Below are 20,721 nucleotides of genomic sequence, written 5' to 3' on the forward strand. Positions count from 1 at the left end.
AATTACTAGGTATAAGGGGGTGCGGGAGACGTATCCTAATCCCCTAGGTTTTCTGAGGGTGGCTGAGGAGGCTCATATATGTTGATACATCTCTTCCAGCGGCTGTGCGTGAGCTTTTTTTTTTTTTTTTGCTGCGTGACGTCTGTTAACGTTCGATTCGATGGAAATCAGGAAGTGTTGACCACCAATTTGTCAGTGCGATAAAATATTTTGTTATAAATGAATCCTTATTGATAAACATTGTCTGCGCCATCTTGCCTTTTTTCCAATGCCACAATTTTGTCGTGCACGGCAGCCATTTTAGATGCCAGGCTGGTCCCAGGCTATCACCTAGCCCTGCGGATGTAGTTTATGGCCCCAGCTGTAGAGAATCCAGACATGCCAACCCTCCCGATTCAGGCGTGAGACTACTGATTTCAGTGCTAGTCTCCCGCCTCCCGATTTCTGCAAGCAAAAACCCGGGGGCATATTACCAACAACTAGCGATAATTTTTGTCTCTAACTTGTTTAGAGACAAAAATTATCGCCGCACATCGGCGATTTTTATCGCAGATAAACCTTGCTATTAGCAAGGTTTATCGCAAATGCGATAAAAAACGGCCGCAATGCATGAATATCGCAGAAAAGTCAGCGATATTCATGTATTATCGAGCAAATGCTCTTAGCCATGTTATCCACCTCCCATTGGATAACATGGCTAAGAACTGCTCAGGTCAGGTGTTAGCTTTTGGAGATATTCGCGCTTAGCGCGAATATCTCCAAAAGTTGGTAATAGGAGATAGCGATGTTAGGGACTGTTTCCAGTCGCTAACATCTTGGCACGCCCACTTTGCATGTCATTAGTGATAAATATCACTGACATGCAAAGCGGGGCCCAAGATGGTCGCTATCTCCTTTTAGCTGTCACTAACTGGTGTTAGCGACAGCTTGGTAATAGGGAGATCATTTTATCTCCGCTTTCTTGGCTTTTAAAGCCAAAAAAGCGGAGATAAACCCCCTTGATAATATGCCCCACGATTCCTCGGGGGTTTCAGCTGACAAGGCTTGGTATTGTGTTACGTGGTAATTCTTCCAGGAAACGTCAGAGGGTCAATGCAGGGGTTCTAGAAGGGGTGATAAACCATTTAAGCCTCATGAACAAGCGCATGGTCTTTTAAAGATCTGTGAAGTACTCGGGGCGGCGGTGTGTGTGTGTCCTCTTTCAGGAGCGGGCGGGGGGGGGGGCACTGCCAGCAACTTCCAGGCCAGGCAGTGTTCAACAGTTGCATCACCCTTTCTCTGCCTGCTATTGCGCTCCATGCTTCGGAAAGGTAAGAAAAAGAACGTGCATTTGAGTTTGAAATGTCCGATCCTGTAGCAGTACACTTGCAAAGCCCACACATGACAATAACCCGATTCAAGGCCCCATTCACCCGTTTAAAAAAATATATATAACACTCCAACAAAGTAGGATTATAAAACTTTATTAACTTTTAAATATAACGAACGGAACAAAAACTGTAAAAACATTTAAACATTTTTCACAAAAAAAGCAACAATGGTCAGAAGCTGTCTTTTGTGCGAATAGTCCCAAGGCAGCACAGCGTGCTGTGTTCTGGACGGCACCCAGGTGATGTCACCTGGGTGCCGCACTGGTTTTTGGGATCCTACAATGCAGCAAAGAAAAACAGCGTGGGGCGTCCAGGGTGTTGCGGAGGGAGGCCTCGTCAGTAGCGGTCTGTTGTGCGAATAGTCCCAAGGCAGCAGAACGCGCTGAGATGTTGATGGCACCCAGGTGATGTCCAGTAAACTGCCGCACTGGTTTTGGTATCCTACAATGCTGCTCCGAAAATTGGCGTGGGGCGGCCCGGGGGGGGGGGCGTGGGGGAGGCGGCGTGAACGGGCCTCCCCAGGTGGCGGCCATCCAGCTGAGTTGCGCCCGCTCTTGCGGCTACAGCGTTTCGCTCACCATGTTGTTGAGTTGCTCCCACTCTTGCAGTGCAGCGATAGGCGGCTGCCACATGACTCTTAAAATGGCGGCCGGCTCTTCGGTTTTGGGCCTGGTCCACTAAAATGGCCCTGGGACACCTTGGAACTCGGACGCTTGCCTGCTAGGGCTTGGGCTCCATTCTCGAAAGCGTCCCCTCAGCCGTGAAGATTCTACAAAAGTCTTGGGGGCCCTCGACTCCTGCAGGCTTCCGGTGGGGAGCGGCTGCCATGATTGCTCGCGGAATGACCACGACGGAGCCACGAGATGGTGGTGCTCTCATGCTGACGCCAGCTTCAGTCTGAATCATCCAGAAACAAGGTGGGGCTTTCATCGTTTGGGAAAAAAAAATGTTCTAAACCAATGAAAAGTGTTATTTTTAGGTCATATGACCAAGCCTTCCATCTTTAGGAAACCAAAAGTAAAATGAACCAATGAAAAGTTTTATAAACAAGTCACATGACCTGTTATGCAGCATAGGGCTACAAAAAGCGTAGAAAATCCGTTGGCACGTGAGGCGGCGTCAGTAGCGGACCGATGTGCGAATAGGCCGAAGGCAGCACAACGCGCCGAGATCCGGATGGCACCGAGGTGGTGTCCAGCAAATTGCCGCACTGGTGTGGCCATCCTACAATGCTGCGCCGAAAGACGGCGTGTCCAGCTGAGTTCCGGTCACTCTTGCGGTACAGTGACTCGAACGCGCCGAGATCCGGATGGCACCGAGGTTGTGTCCAGCAAGTTGCCACACTGGTGTGGCCATCCTACAATGCTGTGCCGAAAGTCGGCGTGGGGTGCCCCGTTGGCTTATGAGGTGATGTCAGTAGTGGACCGATGTGTGAATAGGTCGGAACCAGCACAAGGCGCCAAGATCCGAATGGCAAGTCCTGGATGTTGAGTGCCATAGTTGAGAGTTCTGAGCAGTGCTTGTAAGACTATCTGAAGCTTATTTGCACCTGCTGCAGCTTCACTATTGCCCGAGGTGGTGTCCAGCAAATTGCTGCACTGGTGTGGCCATCCTACAATGCTGCGCCGAAAGACGGCGTGTTCAGCTGAGTTCCGGTCACTCTTGCGGTACAGTGACTCGAACGTGCCGAGATCCGGATGGCACCGAGGTGGTGTCCAGCAAGTTGCCGCACTGGTGTGGCCATCCTACAATGCTGCGCCGAAAGTCGGCGTGGGGTGCCCCGTTGGCTTATGAGGTGATGTCAGTAGTGGACCGATGTGTGAATAGGTCGGAACCAGTACAAGGCGCCAAGATCCGAATGGCAAGTCCTGGATGTTGAGTGCCATAGTTGAGAGTTCTGAGCAGTGCTTGTAAGACTGTCTGAAGCTTGTTTGCACCTGCTGCAGCTTCACTATTGCCCTGGTGTGGCCAAATGTCGCACATGACATAGGCGGCCGGCTCCCGAGGTCCGGCGGATCTTTTTTCCTTTTCTTTTCTGCTTCTTGTCCTACAATCCGTTTCATCTGAAGACACGACCAGGTCCCTGAATGTGTGCATGGGGACGCTATTGATTGAATGAAAATGGCGGCTTGACACAAAGCTGACTCAAGCGTTGCTGTTGATGCTATACAGACATAAATTGGTTTTCAGTTTGTACATTCTTCTGGATTTTTTTTTCCATCCAAGGCTGATTGAGAGTTTGTAGAAAAATGGCTTCAGATTTTCCACATACTACTCTTCAACATTCTTCCTAAATGTAACAATGTGAGACTCACTAGGAGAACGGCTGTTTATGTTTCCTTTCAAAATGCTGCGAACAATATTTTCTGAATGGAAGACACCATCTTGTAGCATAAAGGGCCGAAAGGGGTTCTGGTCTGGTCGATGGTTGGTGGAGACATTTTGACTATATCTTGGACCTGCCCGGCCTCGCCCAAAATGGCGCCGGTATAAATGGGACTCGTAACTCATTGTTGTGTACTGGTTGAACAACCTTGATATCACGAGATATGAATGCAGTTTTGATGCTCATGGCGGGCGGGGACGAGAATTGATTGAATATTTCGACATCTCTATTGATATTAAGTTCTGATGTGTTATTGATTACTGTACTATTGAAAGTTCGAATTAACGTCACCCATGGTACTTGCACGCAAATGTATATCGAGATAACTTTTTTGTAAGTGGCCCTGTCGTATTTTAATTACAAAATGTACGTCCACCGATTCCGCAACTGTTAGACACCTTAGTTCTTGCAACCTAATGGCTCGTTCGTTACGTTCCTCTATAATGTAAATGTCTCCTCATCATATACGATTCCAGTTTGCTCCGTGGCCGGCCCTCGTGGTTATAGGCCCGTATTTGTATACTGACATTTTCACAATAAAGGTTTTTAAAACAAAACATGGTAGTAGTATTTACATTGGTAACGTTTTTACTTTTAGTCACTGTTTTCGAATCAGTTAAAGGCAAGTGAAATAAAGCAGTCCAATTACATGACGGATAAAAGGTATAATATGTAGGAACGCAGTAAAGATAAATGGTCAAGGGCAGTTGTGTTTTCCACTTCTGCAACATAAAGTGATCGATAAGAATCTGATAATCAGACGTATCGGCGACTAAGACAGCAGGCCGAGTCTCTTTTACTCAACGGCTCCGTCATGGAACGAAGAAACGCCCTTTTTCTCGAAAAAGGAATATATTTTACTTGCAGGACAGTTGTAAATTTTCCGGGAAAGTACATTAGCCTGGAATATTATAACATATATGTTTTTTAAAAAAAGTTCGAAATCAATAAAAAGCGTATTTTTTAGGTCATATGACCAAGCTTTTCATTATTAAAATAACAAAAGTAAAATGAACCAATAAAAAGTTTTATTAACAAGTCACATGACCTGTTATGCTTACGTTGCGCGCAGCGCCTCGGATTACTTCCGGGTGCGCTAACGCGGCGTGTCATATAACGCATTACGCGACAACGTAGGTCAAGAATATAGTCAAAATGTCTCCACCAACCAGCGTTCGGAACACAACCCCTTTCAGCAGTCCAAAAAGTTCTGTAAAATGACAACAGAGGGGACAGGCAACAAGAACCATCAGTCAAAGAGGGGAGGGCAAGTTCTTCTCTACCGGGTCATGTTGGGGCGCTACCGGAACTGATCGAATTGGTAGTCTACAGTGTTTCTGGATGTTTCAGACTACAGCTGGCATCAGCATGAGAGCACTACCATCTCATAGGTCCGTCGTGGCCATTCCACGAGCAAACATGGCAGCCGCTCCCCACCAGAAGCCTGCGGGAGTCGGGAGCCCCCAAGACTTTTGTAGAATCTTCACGGCTGAGGGGACGCTTTCGAGAATGGGACCCAAGCCCTATCAGGGAAGCGTCCGAGTTCCAAGGTGTCCCAGGGCCATTTTAGTGGACCACGCCCAAATCTGAAGAGCCGGCCGGCATTTTGAGAGTCCTGTGGCAGTCGCCTATCGTTGCATCGCAAGAGCGGGAGCAACTCAACTACATGGTGAGCGAGACGTTGTAGTTGCAAGAGTGGGCGGTAAACAGCTGAATGGCGGAAGAGGCACAGTGTAGCAAAAGCGAGCGGAATGGCAACTAAAACGGTAAAGGGGCGCCCCACTACAGCGTGTCTTCAGGTCAAACGGATTGTGGGACAAGGTCCAGAATAGAAGAGTCATCAAAAGGCAAAAAGTTCCGCCGGACCCCGGGAACCGGCCACCTATGTCGGGGGCGATCTCAGGCTACACTGGTGCTATAAGACTTGGGGAGGGGGTCGGAGCCAAGCGTCTTCTCCGAGTCCATGGCCATTACACCGCTCCTCGGGGGCCTCCGTCAAGCGGTTTAGGAAGGTAACATATCACATTGTTTTCAAATGCAGTGAGGTCCACAAACGACACTCACTTACTTTGAGAATAGTGAAGCTGCAGTAGGTGGAAATAAGCTTCAGACAGTGTTACAAGCGCTGCTCAGAACTCTGAACTATGGCACCCAACATCCAGAACTTATGCCATTTGAGAATGGCAGTGACATTGAAGCAACTCAGGGACCAAAACCATTAACGTAATTTCACGTATGAAAATCTTACTTGGGGAGGGGGCAGGAGCGAAGCGCCCCCTCCCAGTCCGCGCCACCACACCGTATGTTGAAAATCTGAAGCCATCGTTCTACAAAGTCAACCAACCTTGGATGGAAAAATCTAGAAAAATGTACAAACTGAAAACCAGTTTTGGTCTGCATAGCATCAGTAGCAACGCTTGCTATCAGAGTGCATGAGTTTCATGCTCGATCGATTGAGCTAGCCGGATTGGGCAATAAAAAGTATAAAATAGTTATGTAAATAGTTATTTAATAAAATGTTTTACCCTGTTTCTTTGCTGGTGTGTCTATATTTTTAATATTTGCATAGGGTTTGTCGTTATTTTGGGCGGGATGGTTGACGGAGCCGAGCTGTCTTGCAGCCCTCATGGTATGGAGCTCAGTTCATCTCACTATTTTCGTATTTCTCATGAAGGGTTGTTCATAATATTTCTATTTTAGCGAGGTCAAAAAGAGATCCAATTAGTGGCCTACTGATTTTGCTCGATTACTTTTATTTTTTTACATGATTTTTCACGATCTGCAAAGACTAAACAGAGTATTGCGACTTTGTGCTTGTTTGTAAATAGAGAATGAACCAAAGAGAATCAATTGTAAAACAGTAAATGCTTGGATAATAATCAATCAAATGGAGAGACAAGCAGGCAGGACGGATTACAACGGGGGTAAAGGCCTGCGTTAACTACTCTTCACTATCTGCAAAGAGAGAGTACTACTAAGAGGAAAGAGGGGAGGGGGGCAGCGTTCAAAGCACATCAGCGTGCATAAACACGAAAAAGTTTTTACCTATCACGTATTTGACATTTTACAGCTTTTGATATTTGCTATTAAAAAACCAATGAAATTCACTGAAAAAACCATAGGTTATAGGCCATATATAGTTAGGAATTTGCATTTACAAAACCTTGAAAATTCACTGAAAAAACCATTGGTTATAGACCATATATAGTTAGGGATTAGCCTTTTCAAAACCTTATTTTACTCACACAAAACCATTGAAATTTCATATATAGTTAGTTCCACTAACTATATATCGCGCACCCGCAATCCACTGCTGATGATGTCACATATTACATCATTCATGACATGGTTAGTGACATCACTGATGGCATCACTGATGACATCTCAAATGACATCACTGATGACATCTCGGAATTTTGCTGCGTGACGTCTGTTAACGTTCGATTCGAAGGAAATCAGGAAGTTTTGTCCGCCATTTTGTCACTGCGAGTAAATATATTGTTCATTTCAAAGCGTTGAAACATGGAAAGGGGAGAAGGTAGAGATTGTCTTCCTGCGTAGGTTTTCTCGGGGTGTGCAGTAAGGCCCTTAAACGCAAAAAGATATAATTTTTCCCCGAAAAAAAATACGGGGTGCGCGCACCCGGTCGCGCACACCTATTTACAAGAGTGTGAAAATGGAGATAAATCAGAAGTTTGAGTGCTTAGATATAAGGTGGCTCTGAAAAGAGCCCTTGTGTTAATTGAGTGTTTTCTTCCATTTATAAGTAAGTACCGATGCAGAGCCTGATGTTGCAGAGGAAGATTCTGTTTCCCTCATTCGTGAAATGAACACCGTCTCTCCTTTAGACGTCTTGCATGTGGTATCGCAAGTTGTTGTGGTAAATAGAACCCATGCTATAATCTCTGAGGAACGCAGAAACAGATTTATTCATGTCTCCTTGCTTTCTCAAATTGTGCACAATGGTGATTGGACCAATTCCATTTCTGTCTTTGGCATATATTGGAATATACCAAGGCAGATCGAGGAAAAAGTGTCATCAATTGTCGAGAGGTGTCTTTTAGAAGCATTTCCAGACCTACCCCAGTGATTGTGCCTAGATCGTTCCCACCACAGTGCACAATTATAAGGTCTGGTTCTGGGAGATGCATAAAAGTTTTCACCAATGGAATCAATTGGTGACATTTCAATCCTCTTTTGGAAATCCATGTTATGTGTACATTTGGTAAGCTGAGGTTGCAAATTCGTCTGCTTACTGCATATTTTTCACTCCAGTGAATATAACTGTGTCCTATTAGCCAGACCTTCATTTTCAAGGGATTTGTAGTCGTCCTCCGATCGGTTCTGGAAGTGGAATGGTAGTTAGAAGTTGAAATTTTAAATAAAGAAAAAGGAAGAGGCTGGGTGTGGTTAAAAAAATAAAAATGATTGGTTGATTGTAACAAGTGGAGAGTGAACAGGTCAATGTTTATGTTAAACGAAAAGTACTATTGGGTGTGAAAAAACAAGACATGTAACAGAGTTGTGGATTGGCAGGTGTTTCTGGAGGGAAAATAGTCTTCTTAGTTAGCTGTAGAACGTTAAGACATGAACTTTTGACCTGTGCCTTCAGCACGGTGCAGAATGAGGTGTAACCATGGAAACAGCCGGAGATGGCAGTTGGTGATGGGTTCACTCTTTGGTGCCTCTGCATCTGAGTCTGTTCTCTGGTGGCTGGCGGACAACTGTTTGTTATTGTGGAGATGAAAGGGTGATAAGGAGAGAAATACGACATAGCGTCTGGCCTGTAGAAGCGTGGGAGCAGTGATTAACTCTGAGTGAAGCGGAACTGTGTCGGTGCTTAGTAACAGTAAAAAAAAAATGTTAACAGTGGTATAACTGTCTTTACGGTGCGCGACCTACTAAGAAAGAGTTCACGGGCCGTAATTGGCTTGCAGGTTCTAGTATCAGTAAGTGAGGTCGAGAAAAGAAAACATTCAGGACTTTATTTATGAAGGCCTTGCGCCACCGGTGCGTTACTTTTTCCCATTTTAAAAACTGAGGCACTGGCGGCGGAAGGTCTTCATAAATAAGGTCCTCAGTGACTACAGTTAAGGTTATGTGGAACCCATGAATAGTTTTTCAATATGAAATCATTTCAGTTGAGATTATGGATTAAAAGAGAAACTGTGAATATTTGAAATGTTTATTTAGAAATGTACTGTTTTAAAGGCAAATCATTATGTAATATGAGTACAGAAATTGCAAAAAACACAGTAATTGGTATTGTCAGTAGTACATGGAATACAAACGCTATAGTTGAAGAAAAATTAATATAGTTGGAAAAAAACATTGTACACTCTTATAAGGAAGTATATTATATTTTAATAAATGGAAGAAGGTCTCTGGCCTTTCAGTTTGGGAACGATATATGAAAATGCAAGTGGTTATACATCATTACTTTATGAATCAGCTGTCAAACAACACGAAATTATAATGTCCACTGTTAGTAAAGCAAATAGGTCTGTTCTTCAAAAGAAAATATGGAAAAGAACGTGAAGAATATAGAAAACCAAAAGGAAATGAGGACGTCAATGGCTTGTTTGAGAGTTATTGAAGCATTGTTTAGGGAAAATAGGTAGCTTCTGCTTGTAACAGGAAATCAGTTTTATTATTTGAAAACATGTCAGGCATCCAATTGAGAAGATGAAAGGAGCATTCATGATCTGTCATTATTGGAGCGTCTTTTACCATCATAGGGCAGCTCAGTGGGTTTTCGATGTAGCTCTCTGTTAGGAAATCTTGCGCCGCTGCGAATATATTCCAATGACCCAGAACTCCTTGTATCGCTGCAAAGGCCATAAACCCTCCGGAAAGTATGTCAGCTATCCAATGAAAAAGAGTAAAGCAGTACTGATGATCTGTTATAATCGGAGCGTCTTTTACCATCAGAGGGAGCTCGGTGGGTTTTCGATGTAGCTCGCTGTTAGGAAAGAGTTAAGTGTCCATTGTGTAGGCAAAGTATGCAGCAAGTGCCTCTAACATGAAATCATTGTTATCATCTGAAAACATGTCAGCCATCCAATTGAGAAGATGAAAGGAGCATTCATGATCTGTCATTATTGGAGTGTCTTTTACCATCATTGGGCAGCTCGGTGGGTTTTCGATGTAGGTCTCTGTTAGGAAACCTTGCGCCGCTGCGAATATATTCCAATGACCCAGAACTCCTTGTATCGCTGCAAAGGCCATAAACCCTCCGTTGTAACAAAGCTGTTCATGATCAAGTAACGGATTCATGAGGTGATTGTAATTCGGTTCAGGAGGTACCAAATTGCAGAGACATAAATCCAGGGCCCACGTGAAATCACAGCTCAGGCAATGAAATACAGGCTGCACACAGGTGAAATGCGAATATCGAAATGATAATCGATATGAAGTATTCAAAGTCGAGAGTGCTAAGATGCCGTAGTAGTCAAGCATCCTCTGGCGAAATAGTTCTAAGTGGCCCGGCTCGTTTGCGAAGGCAGGAGGGACATCCATTTTGAATTTCCCAAGATGGTACAGGAAACGGCGCAGCACTGCCGTTTGTATAGCAACTCCACAGAATTAGGTCGCCGGCTATGCAGTGGAGAGGAGCAGAATGACTTGATAAATTTTCTAGGAGTCTAGTCACTTATATATTGCTTAGTGGTTATTAAAAAAGTAGCTTTTTTTGAACTGGAGGATGCGTTAAAAAATAAGGGAGTTATTTGAGGGAGTTGTAAAGCAAGGTCAATTTTTTTTACATCAATGCTGTTTTCTGTGAATGTTAGCTTAGTGAAAGATATGTGTGTGAGCAGATGCAACGTTCAGTTTTAAATGTGACAATGGCACTCTTGTTCATGTCTTCCGATTCAAGGTCGGTATTCGCTGCCAAATACAAAGATTAAGAAACGCATGCGTGGGGTACATAGTGTGCATTCTTAAAGGAAAGTAAATGAAGGGTTATTTTTACCGCGTTAGCATTGTCGTTTAAAAAGTTATAGTGATTTCTATTGTATGTGAAGAAAGTGTCACTGATGAAGACTGAAAATAAATCCTTATAAATAATACGGACTGGTGTATTTTAGAAAAGGTTTGTAACATTACATGAATTGTGGAAAAAAAATAATGTAATTGAAAGTGTATGGTTTGAAAATGAAAAGTAGAGGTTTATAGTTCATGTTTTGAAAGCAGTTCTAGAGGGTCAGAAGAAAGTGTATGGTTTGAAAATGAAAAGTAGAGGTTTATAGTTCACGTTTTGAAAGCAGTTCTAGAGGGTCAGATGCATGATAGATTTATTAAAAATAGAACATGTTTTTAAATAGTATTTTGGAAAAAATAAGTGTCTTTATGTACTATTTACATTATGTGCCTGTTACGTATTCTTTGAGTTTTAGTAATCCTGTGTCTTATAAGTTTTCTAGGGGCGGTTTGAGGTTCATGGTGGGTTTGGGCAGGGAGGGTAGGTTGGGGGTTTGTAATAGGGGGTTCGGCTGGGGTGGAGTGCGGAGTTTAGTGAAAAGTGAGGGGGGCAGGGAGTTACGGTGTTTGGTAATGGAGCAGAGTCAGAGGACGCCACATTTGTGTTATGGGCTGCCACGGAAATATGTATTTATTCTCAGAGGTTTATTATATTAAGGATATATATTAGCATAGTGGCTCTTGTCGTTTTGTTGTTTTGTGTATGTTTATAATGCTGGCTCTGTAGTTTTTGTTTATGGACCTTATTGCGACACACAGGGGATTTACGTTGCACAGTTGGCGATCAGAGACTTAGGAAATAAAACTTTATAATTGTAAGGGCTGTAAGCGATAGAAATCGCCCGTTCTCGGTGTAAAAAATATCACCGCTATTGGTGGTATTTTCTACGGTGTTAGTACTCGAAGGAGACTAGTAACATATATGTGTAATAAAATGATGTAATAGGCTCAGCATTTTACATTATCTTGGAGAGCAAAAGTTGATTTTACATAGCAATAAGTCTCTTATAATTAAGGGACGGAGTATATATAGTGCTATTTAGTACTCTGCTATGTGATTGATGTCGAATATTTCATAAGAGGAGGCTTTAAAAGATTTACGATAAACTGGTTTTCTAGGGAAGTGGGTGGAGTGTTCCGTGTAAATTGCAGAATAGAAACTAGTAAGAACCAATTGGAAGTGTTGTTTTAAAGTCACATGACTGCACATGCGTGTCTCGACGCCTGTACGCGATAGGTGGGTGCGCGCACCCGGTCGCGCACTATAAGAAAGCGGCGAGAAAATATCAGCTAATATGCTCTTCAAGCTTGTTTTGGTACAAAGAGTTAGTTCTGAAAAGAACCTTTTTTTTTTTTTTTTTTTGGAAACAAGTGTTATGATGCTTTTTATTTCTTAAAGTTGCGACGACATTTTTCAGTATGTCATACTATCCAAATAAAGTGAAGAAATGTAACTTTTCTTGGAGCATTTATGACTCTCAATTATTTGTTTAATTAGAGTAAAGCTTTGCTCTCCGTATACAAGAAGTTCTCCACAGTTCGTGCATTTCATGTGCACGTTCGCCAGATATGGTCTCAAGTCCATCTCAGCACTCGACGGAGATACAGGTCGTCCACCGGAAGATGTGTTGATTACTTCTGATGGTAATAGCGTAACCTCCGTTTTTCTTGTGAAAGGTGGTCGCTCATTTTCATCAGATTCGGAAGATGAATGCGGAACAGTAGCCATTGTATCGAAGTCTTCGGGAAGATGTTCGACGTTGTTGTCTCTTGAGAGTAGAAAAGAAAGTGATGGTAGTGGGTGGAGTGCTGCGTGTAAATTGCAGAATAGAAACTACCAAGAACCAATTAGAAGTGTTGTTTAGAAGTCACATGACTTCACATGGGAGTGTCAGGTCCTGTACGCGATAGAAGGGTGCGCGCACTCGGTCTCGCACTAAAATAAAGCGGCGAAAAAACATCTTATAATATGCTCTTCGAGCATGTTTTGGTGGAAAGAGTTAGTTCTGAAAATAACTTTTTTTTTTTTTTGGGGGGGGGGGAAAGAAGTGTTATAATGCTTTCGATTTCTTAAAGTTGCTACTACATTTTTCAGTATGTAATAGTTTGAAAATGAAGTGAAGAAATGTATCTTTTCTTGGGGCATTTGTGACTGTCAATTTTGAGTTTAATAAGAACGAGGCTCTGCTCTCCATATAAAAGAATTTCTCCACACTTGTTGCATTTCATATGCACCTTCGCAAGATATGGTCTCAAGTCCATTTCAGCACTCGATGGAGATACAGGTCGTACACCAGAAGATGTGCTGGCCACCTCTGATGGTAATAGCGTGGCCAGGGCTCTTGTTGATGCTTTTGCATAATGCTCAGGATGCCTTTGTTTAACATGCCGCTGCATGGTGTGTGCAGAAAAGGAATATTTTTTATTTGGATTTCCCCTTGAGAGCTCCGAATTGCATATCGTGCAGGTTACTTTTGGCGCATTCACTTTCTTTTGATCTTCAGGATAAGTGAAAAATTGCCAAATGAAAGATTCCTTTTTTCTTCTTAACGGTGGTCGCTCATTTCCTTCAGATTCGGAAGATGAATCTGGTAGGGAAGCCATTTTAGCAAAGACTTCCGGAAGATGCTCGACGTTGTTGTCTCTTGAGAGTAGAAAAGATTGTGAGGAAAGTGGGTGGAGTGCTTCATGTATATTCCAGAACAGAAACTACTAATAACCAATTGGAAGTTTAGTTTTCAAGTCACGTGACTTTACATGCGCTTCTCAGGACGTGTAGGCGGTGACACTATGTAGTTACGAACGTGATTACATACTTAGGAACTAGCATTCAAAAAAACTATGAAATTCACTGAAAAAACCATAGGTTTTACACACGTTATAGTTAGGATGTAGCATTTGAAAAACCTATGAAATTCCCTGAAAAAACCATAGGTTTGACACCAGTTATCGTTAGCTGGAAATTTTACTGACATAAAACCAATGAAATTCCACGTTATAGTTAGTTGGACTCACTATAACTTGCGCGTGTAATGCACTGCTGATGACATTACATATTACATCACTCATGACATGGTCAGTGACATCACTTATGACACCATCCAGTGAATGTGTGTCTTTCTAAAAAATAAATATGTTTTATATATGTATATGTAAAGGTCGAGGAAAGAATAAATGTTTAAATTATTGTCTTAATGAATGTTTTTTTCAAAAAGAAATGATTGGATAACTGGCTTATTAAGTGTACCTTAGTGAATAAATATATTAGCGAGTAATGTTTAAATATTTAAATATATGTATCAGTGTTTCACTTTGTGAATAACTGGCTGCATGGGTTGATGAGTACCTACATGTGTAGGTATTTGGGTTCTTAGATGTTTTTTTAGTATCAGTATGAGTGTTTCTATGGTTTCATGGGGGTATTACTAATCACATAGATGCATGAATGACTAACTCTCTCTTTGTATGTGTTTAGAAGACACCATATGTGCAGGACTGTATGGGTGGTTGAGTGTGTATAGTTTTATATGCAAATAAATGGATGTTCAATAGTTTATTTGCATGTGTGAGTATGTGTGTGAGTAACTTTTGGATGATTGTCGGCGTGTAACAGGATGTATAGGTGTATCACTACATATGATGAGTGAGTATATGTATGAGTGACTATATAGAACTGTTGGTGAATGAGAGAATGTGTATATAGATGGTGGAATTACTGAATTGGTTGTTGTAACTGGTATGGGTATGACCATTTTTTTGAAAATGTTAATTTCTATTTTCCAATATGTGTTTTAAGGGTTACATTACACTTAAAGGAGGTCTGTCATCAGTGATGTCATAAGTGATGTCACTGACCATGTCATGAGTGATGTAATATGTAATGTCATCAGCAGTGCATTACACGCGCAAGTTATAGTGAGTCCAACTAACTATAACGTGGAATTTCATTGGTTTTATGTCAGTAAAATTTCCAGCTAACTATAACTGGTGTCAAACCTATGGTTTTTTCAGTGAATATATATATATATATATATATATATATATATATATATATACATACAGTTCAAAGTTTAATCTATTAATTTATCTCAAACTAATTACTTGATGGGATGTCTTGCATTTCTTTTCATTTCATCCTAGACTTTTCAGTTGTTGAGTTTACCCAGTATTCATGGCATATTGGTTGATGGTGTCCATTATTTGATCTTACCCTCTTTTACTATCCTTTATCTCATGTTGGACCAATGGTATATACCCCGGCATATTACGGTATTGTATATCCAGGGTACGGAGAATTTGTGCAAATCTGCTACTAATATAATTGAATGTATAAATACAATGTATATGAATAGATAGAAAAATATTTAAATAAATAGCACCCCCTTCAGATAAAAGGCATAAAACCCAATAAAAATCTGGTGGTTAATATAAAAAATGTTCTTCTTGTTATTTTACTGTTAATATTTGATTTATATTATATATTCGTAATCTCCTGATTTCTATCCAAAAAATTACCATTGATAAACAATTCCTAAAAAAATGAGTGCATCAAAAACAGGGTGATAAAAGATATAAGAGATTTTACGGTCAAACTTTGGCTAAGATTCCATACTGGTTTTTCTGTTCTCTTGTTTCCTACGAGTTCCCTTAATTATGTGAGACATGTGTGTAAATCTTCTTTGGCATTCAGCCCCCTGGATGTTTTGAGTCTAGCTGTAGAATGTAGCATGTTTCTAATTTTCATAGTTTGTTTTCACAATCGGCACCTCTTCTACTGGGGGGGACAGCATCAATCACATAGTACTCCAGGTTCGAGTTGTTTGATTCATGGAATTCCCTGAAGTGACGCGCCACAGGATAGGTGTTGTCCTGGTTTGTAATGGCTCTCAGATGTTGCAACACCCATTTATGAACCGACAATTTGGTGCTGCCTATGTACTGAAGGCCACAGGGGCACAGCAGGACGTAGACAGCAAATTCAGTTTTACACGTCAATAGCTTCGAGATTTTACAGGTTTTGTCACTAAAGTGTGTGTAGTATGTACTTTTGTTTACGCCATGGGAATACGCTTTACAAGTTTTACATCTGTAAAATCCTTTATTGGCTTTGATCCAGCTGCTGTTGTCTACAACCTCTGTACTAGTTTTTACTAGAATATCCCTCATTGAGGGAGCCTTGGTATAAGTGATGGACACCCTCTGCGGTAGCAGGGGTCCAATCATCGGATTGCTACGTGCCAGAGGCCAGTTCTGCTGATTGATCTTACTAAGTGACTTGTGTTGCTTACTGTACTTCATAATCAATCTGAAGTCATTCTTATCCGAATCAGTTTGGCTTCTCGCTATTTTTGTGGTTTTCTCCTGCAATGCCTTGTCTCTACTCCATTGTATAGATTTTGTGAAAGCTATTTCAATTACATTAGCTGAAAAGGCCCCTCTGTTGGAATCTTATTTTGCTATCTAGTTGCGCTACCCTGAGATCTTCACTATTGCTGCAGATGTGTCGCAAACGTAGCAATTCCCCATAGGGGATGCTATTAATTAAGTGTTTGGGGTGCAAACTACTTGCATGCAATGTGGAATTTCCGGCCGTTTTCTTTCTAAAGAGGTCAAGTTTCAATCTTGTTCTTGTCAATGTAAACGTGTGTATCTAAAAATTCCATTCTGGTTTTGCTGATTGTTTCAGTAGATTGTAAATTGACATTGTTAACATTAATCTCCTCAACAAACTTGTTTGCTTCTTCAAACGTGCTGTACTACAACAGGTCATCGATATAACGTAACCGCATCTTAACATTGTTTTACATATAATGACCATGTTCTTCCATGAGGACCAGTTCCTCCCACATGCCCATGTGTAAGCAGGCATAACTTGGTGAGAAACTGGCCCCCATGGCTACACCTCTAGTTTGTTGATATAGTTGGCTACTGAACATAAAGATGTTATTGAATAAACAGAATCTAATAATTTCAATTAACATGATATTATGTTCCTCATGTTCTGTTGATCTCTGCATTAAAAAGTGTTCAACAGCTGCAAGACCATCAGTGTGTGTTCACTGCTCGTATACAGTGCGGTCATATCTACCGCAATCAGAAGAAAACCGCCCTGCCAAACACATTTTTCTTAAAAAATCACTTGTGTCTTTAAGATGAGATGGTAAGTCATGAACAAAGCCTTGCAATAAAAATCAATATATTTTGTTGCATGTTCCACTAGTCCATCCCTAGAACTGATAATGTTATGTTATATGGGATTTGTAACGCTCACTATTACTCATGAGTATCCTGACGCGATATGGTCTACAGACGTGCAGATGGAAAAAGATTTAGAAAGCCTGTTTGAAAAGATAAGTTTTGAGAAGTTTCTTAAAACAGCGGAAGTCCTGGATGTGGCGCAGCGAGACAGGAAGGCTGTTCCAAAGAATGGCTACCTTAACTGAAAGTGAGTGAACCCCAACCTAGAGCGGCAAAAGTGGGGGGTGGCCATCAGACGGTAAGAAGCCAATCGTAAGGATTGGTGAGGGGTGTAAAAGGCGACCCGTTTCCTAATGTAGGAAGGGTCCTGAATCATGCAGGGCTCTATGAGCTAATGTGAGGACCTTGAACTGCACCCGCTGGACCACAGGCAGCCAGTGAAGGTCGCACAAGTGAGATCTAATGCTTGATCTCTTGGAGATGGTAAATAAGAGTCTGGCCACCGCGTTCTGGATCAATTGCAGTTTGTTCACCAAATAACCAGGAATGCCTAGAAAGAGCGTATTGGCGTAATCCAAGTGGGACAGGATGAGTGCCTGAGCCACCATTTCCTTCTCCGGCTGGGGGAGCATAGGGAAGAATCTGCTCATTGACTTAAGGGTATCAAAACAGACACCTGTTAGTTTCTTGATGTGTTCCGAGAACCTGAGATCCTCCCCAAACCAGATTCCCAGTTTTTTAGCTGGACCACCCTCATAGAGTGGGCGAGGGAAATCAGGGGGCCACAAGGCTTCTGTGAAGAGAGGTGAAAATTGACCGTAGAGCAGTATTTCAGATTTCCCCTCATTGCACTTAAGTTTGGCCTATGCGAGCCATGTAAACATGGCAGCCAGGCACCTCTGTGCCGTCCCAGTGCACAGGTCGGGGCCAATCCAAGTGAATAGAAGCTGGGTGTCGTCAGCATAAGTCATGATTTTGATAATAGGTATTCCTGGTGGATTTGTAGGATTTTTGTGGACTTTAGGGATAAAGTACATAGTCAGGGTGGTTGGATCATCGTTCTTCATGTATTTGTACTCGTCTGTGCTGATCAAATCTGCACACTTCCATCCCAAGAGTTTTTTATGAAATTCATTGTATGTTGCTTTGAGATTACCAGTATTAGAGCGAACATAACAAGAGCGATCATTTAATTGGTAGAAGGTTTCTTTGTCGTAATTTGTTGTGCTGATTTATGTAAATTGTTCATTTGTGCGGTCACAGCCTCATGGAAAATATCAATAGAATCTCGAACAGCAATAGGATTGAATGAGGACTTTGGTTTGAATTGACGTTGTAGTCTACCTATCACATTTTTATTTTGTCCTTGATATGTGGGTATTAGGTTATTCCGATTTGGTTCCACCGTATTTTCATCATAAAGATCTTGCATCGCCTGTAAACAGGGTTCATCTGACCTTGATAACATTGCTGCCCCAATAGATGTGTATGTTGTATTTAATGTTTTTTCAGTAGTATTATTGACTATGAAATGCTTTTTTAGTTTTAATTTCCGAACTCCTTTATATAAATCTAATCCTGTTGTTGCATAGTCAAAATCAGTTTGTGGAGCGTACGATAATCCCAATTTTAAGATGTTCTCTTCCTGTGTTGTCAAATTAATATTAGCAAGATTGACAATTGTATTGCTGTTGTCGTCTTGTTCTGTGGTTTGTTTTTTCAATACCCCCTTCCTCTTTTTCTGGGTTGATTTTGTTCTACTTGTGCTTGCCTTGCACCTCTGCAGCTGTTTGAAGTTTCTGGATTCCTGGGCAGCCTTGGTCTTAGTGTTTGGCGTCATTCATAGCATAACAAATTCAATACCTCCTAGGCGAAGGTATGGGCTTTTGTCCCATCACAGCTGCGTTTCAGATTGTGAGGTGTTAGTTGCAGCTGCTGTGGGCATTTTTGTAGGTTCGCTACCAACATAAAACTTAGAGTTTCTGATCATAGCATTTTGCAAACATGAATATCTGCCCTAAATCATAGTCATTTTTATCTCTCTGGAACTTAAAAGCCTTTCTAGCTTTAATTTTGTCCTCTTTCTTCTTTAATTGGACTGTCATGTCACTTCGCAATTTGTTCTGTCCGTCCTTATGATTGAGCTTTTCCAACTCCTCCTCAATTTCCTCAATTTTCTTTAATAGTTTGGCTCTATCGATATCTGCATATTTTATGAGGATGAGCATTAATCTGCATGATGATTCTAGATTGCATGCAGCCCACTCTTTCATTAGCTTAGGGTTAGGCTCATCATAACTTGGTGCAGTCAAAATGCGCAGACTTCTGGGTATCCTTTCAACATCAATATACTGTTGCAATGACCCTGATACCCACTATTTGTTTTATAATGATCTAATTTTCTTTTCAAGTTTTTTAAATAGATCTTTGACTGTGTTGTTGCAATGTGGATTTTCTTTACTTGGTTTGGTGGCTGTACTCATTGTTGGGAGGGTGTCAGAGAATATCTCCATAGACGCCATCTCCTGCGCTCTTACCACGTGGGCCGACATGAGGGAAATATATGTAATGTTAGCGTCGCTCACAGCGTTTAATCGCTATCAAACGCTGAGCAACGTACTGCACACCTCCTCACCCCGCACTTTCCTGGCTTACTCCTACCTGCTGGGTTTCAGTTTCCCCCGAGTCCTCCGACTCGACGTTCACAGGCTCCCACAGGTCTTTTGCGGCTTCTTTGAGGTTGCAGGGGGTCAGGCGCTCTGTACCCTTGTCGAATCATTGAATGCATCTGGGTCGCCCTGGAAGTGATGTTCCACTGATAGCGTTGACCTCTACAAGGAGGGGGTCTGTTTATGACCGTGTGGAAGGACTCGGTCTATTATATCACACTCTTCCGTGCGTTGCAGGATTGCATCAAGAGACGGACACCGACCCAGGTATGGTGCAAAACGATAATTTATTGCTCCTCACCAGTCACCATAATGCGTTTTGGCTAGCTTGAGCCTTGATCACATGACAGTGGCAAGTTGAAACAGTGCAATATTTAAAGTGACTGCCCCATTCAAAATTAATCACATGCTGCTTGTTCTAATGAACCTGGAAGACAGATTAGAAACGTTTGTATTTCGGCTGTAACTATATTACAAGTCGTAAACCATCTGAAATTTTTAAGCACAGAGTAAGGCTCATTTAAATAAACATGCTGATGATTTGGACTGAGTGAAATCACGGGCTTGTTATATACATAGTGACCTACACAATATTGGTACAATACAATATGTTGTCACGCTTTACCTTATTTATAAATTACATAGCACATATATATATATATATATATATATATATATATATATATATATATATATATATATATATATATAAATATATATATTTGTATATTTTCATATAATTTTAAAATTCTAATATAAAATACAATTAATAGATTATTAATTATTTTAAAGTGAATATATTTAAAAAAATGTATATTACATCTACTTTTTATATTAATTTTATATATTTATATTTATATTATATTAATTTTATTATTTAACATATTTAATATGTATTATTTCTTGTTTTATATATATATATATATAAAATTCAATGTTTTGTACAACTATATTTTTTGCATCAATATTTTTTTCTGATATTTTTGTACTTACCAGTTTAAGTATAGGGAGTAAACAATATTTTTGTATTGATATTTTTTACTTCTATATGTTTTACATCTATATTTTGTCAGTGAACCATTATTTTGATTACTGTATTTTGGATTTTCATAGTTTT

Source organism: Lissotriton vulgaris, chromosome 8, assembly GCF_964263255.1.
Source record: "Lissotriton vulgaris chromosome 8, aLisVul1.2, whole genome shotgun sequence".
NCBI lineage: Eukaryota > Metazoa > Chordata > Amphibia > Caudata > Salamandridae > Lissotriton > Lissotriton vulgaris.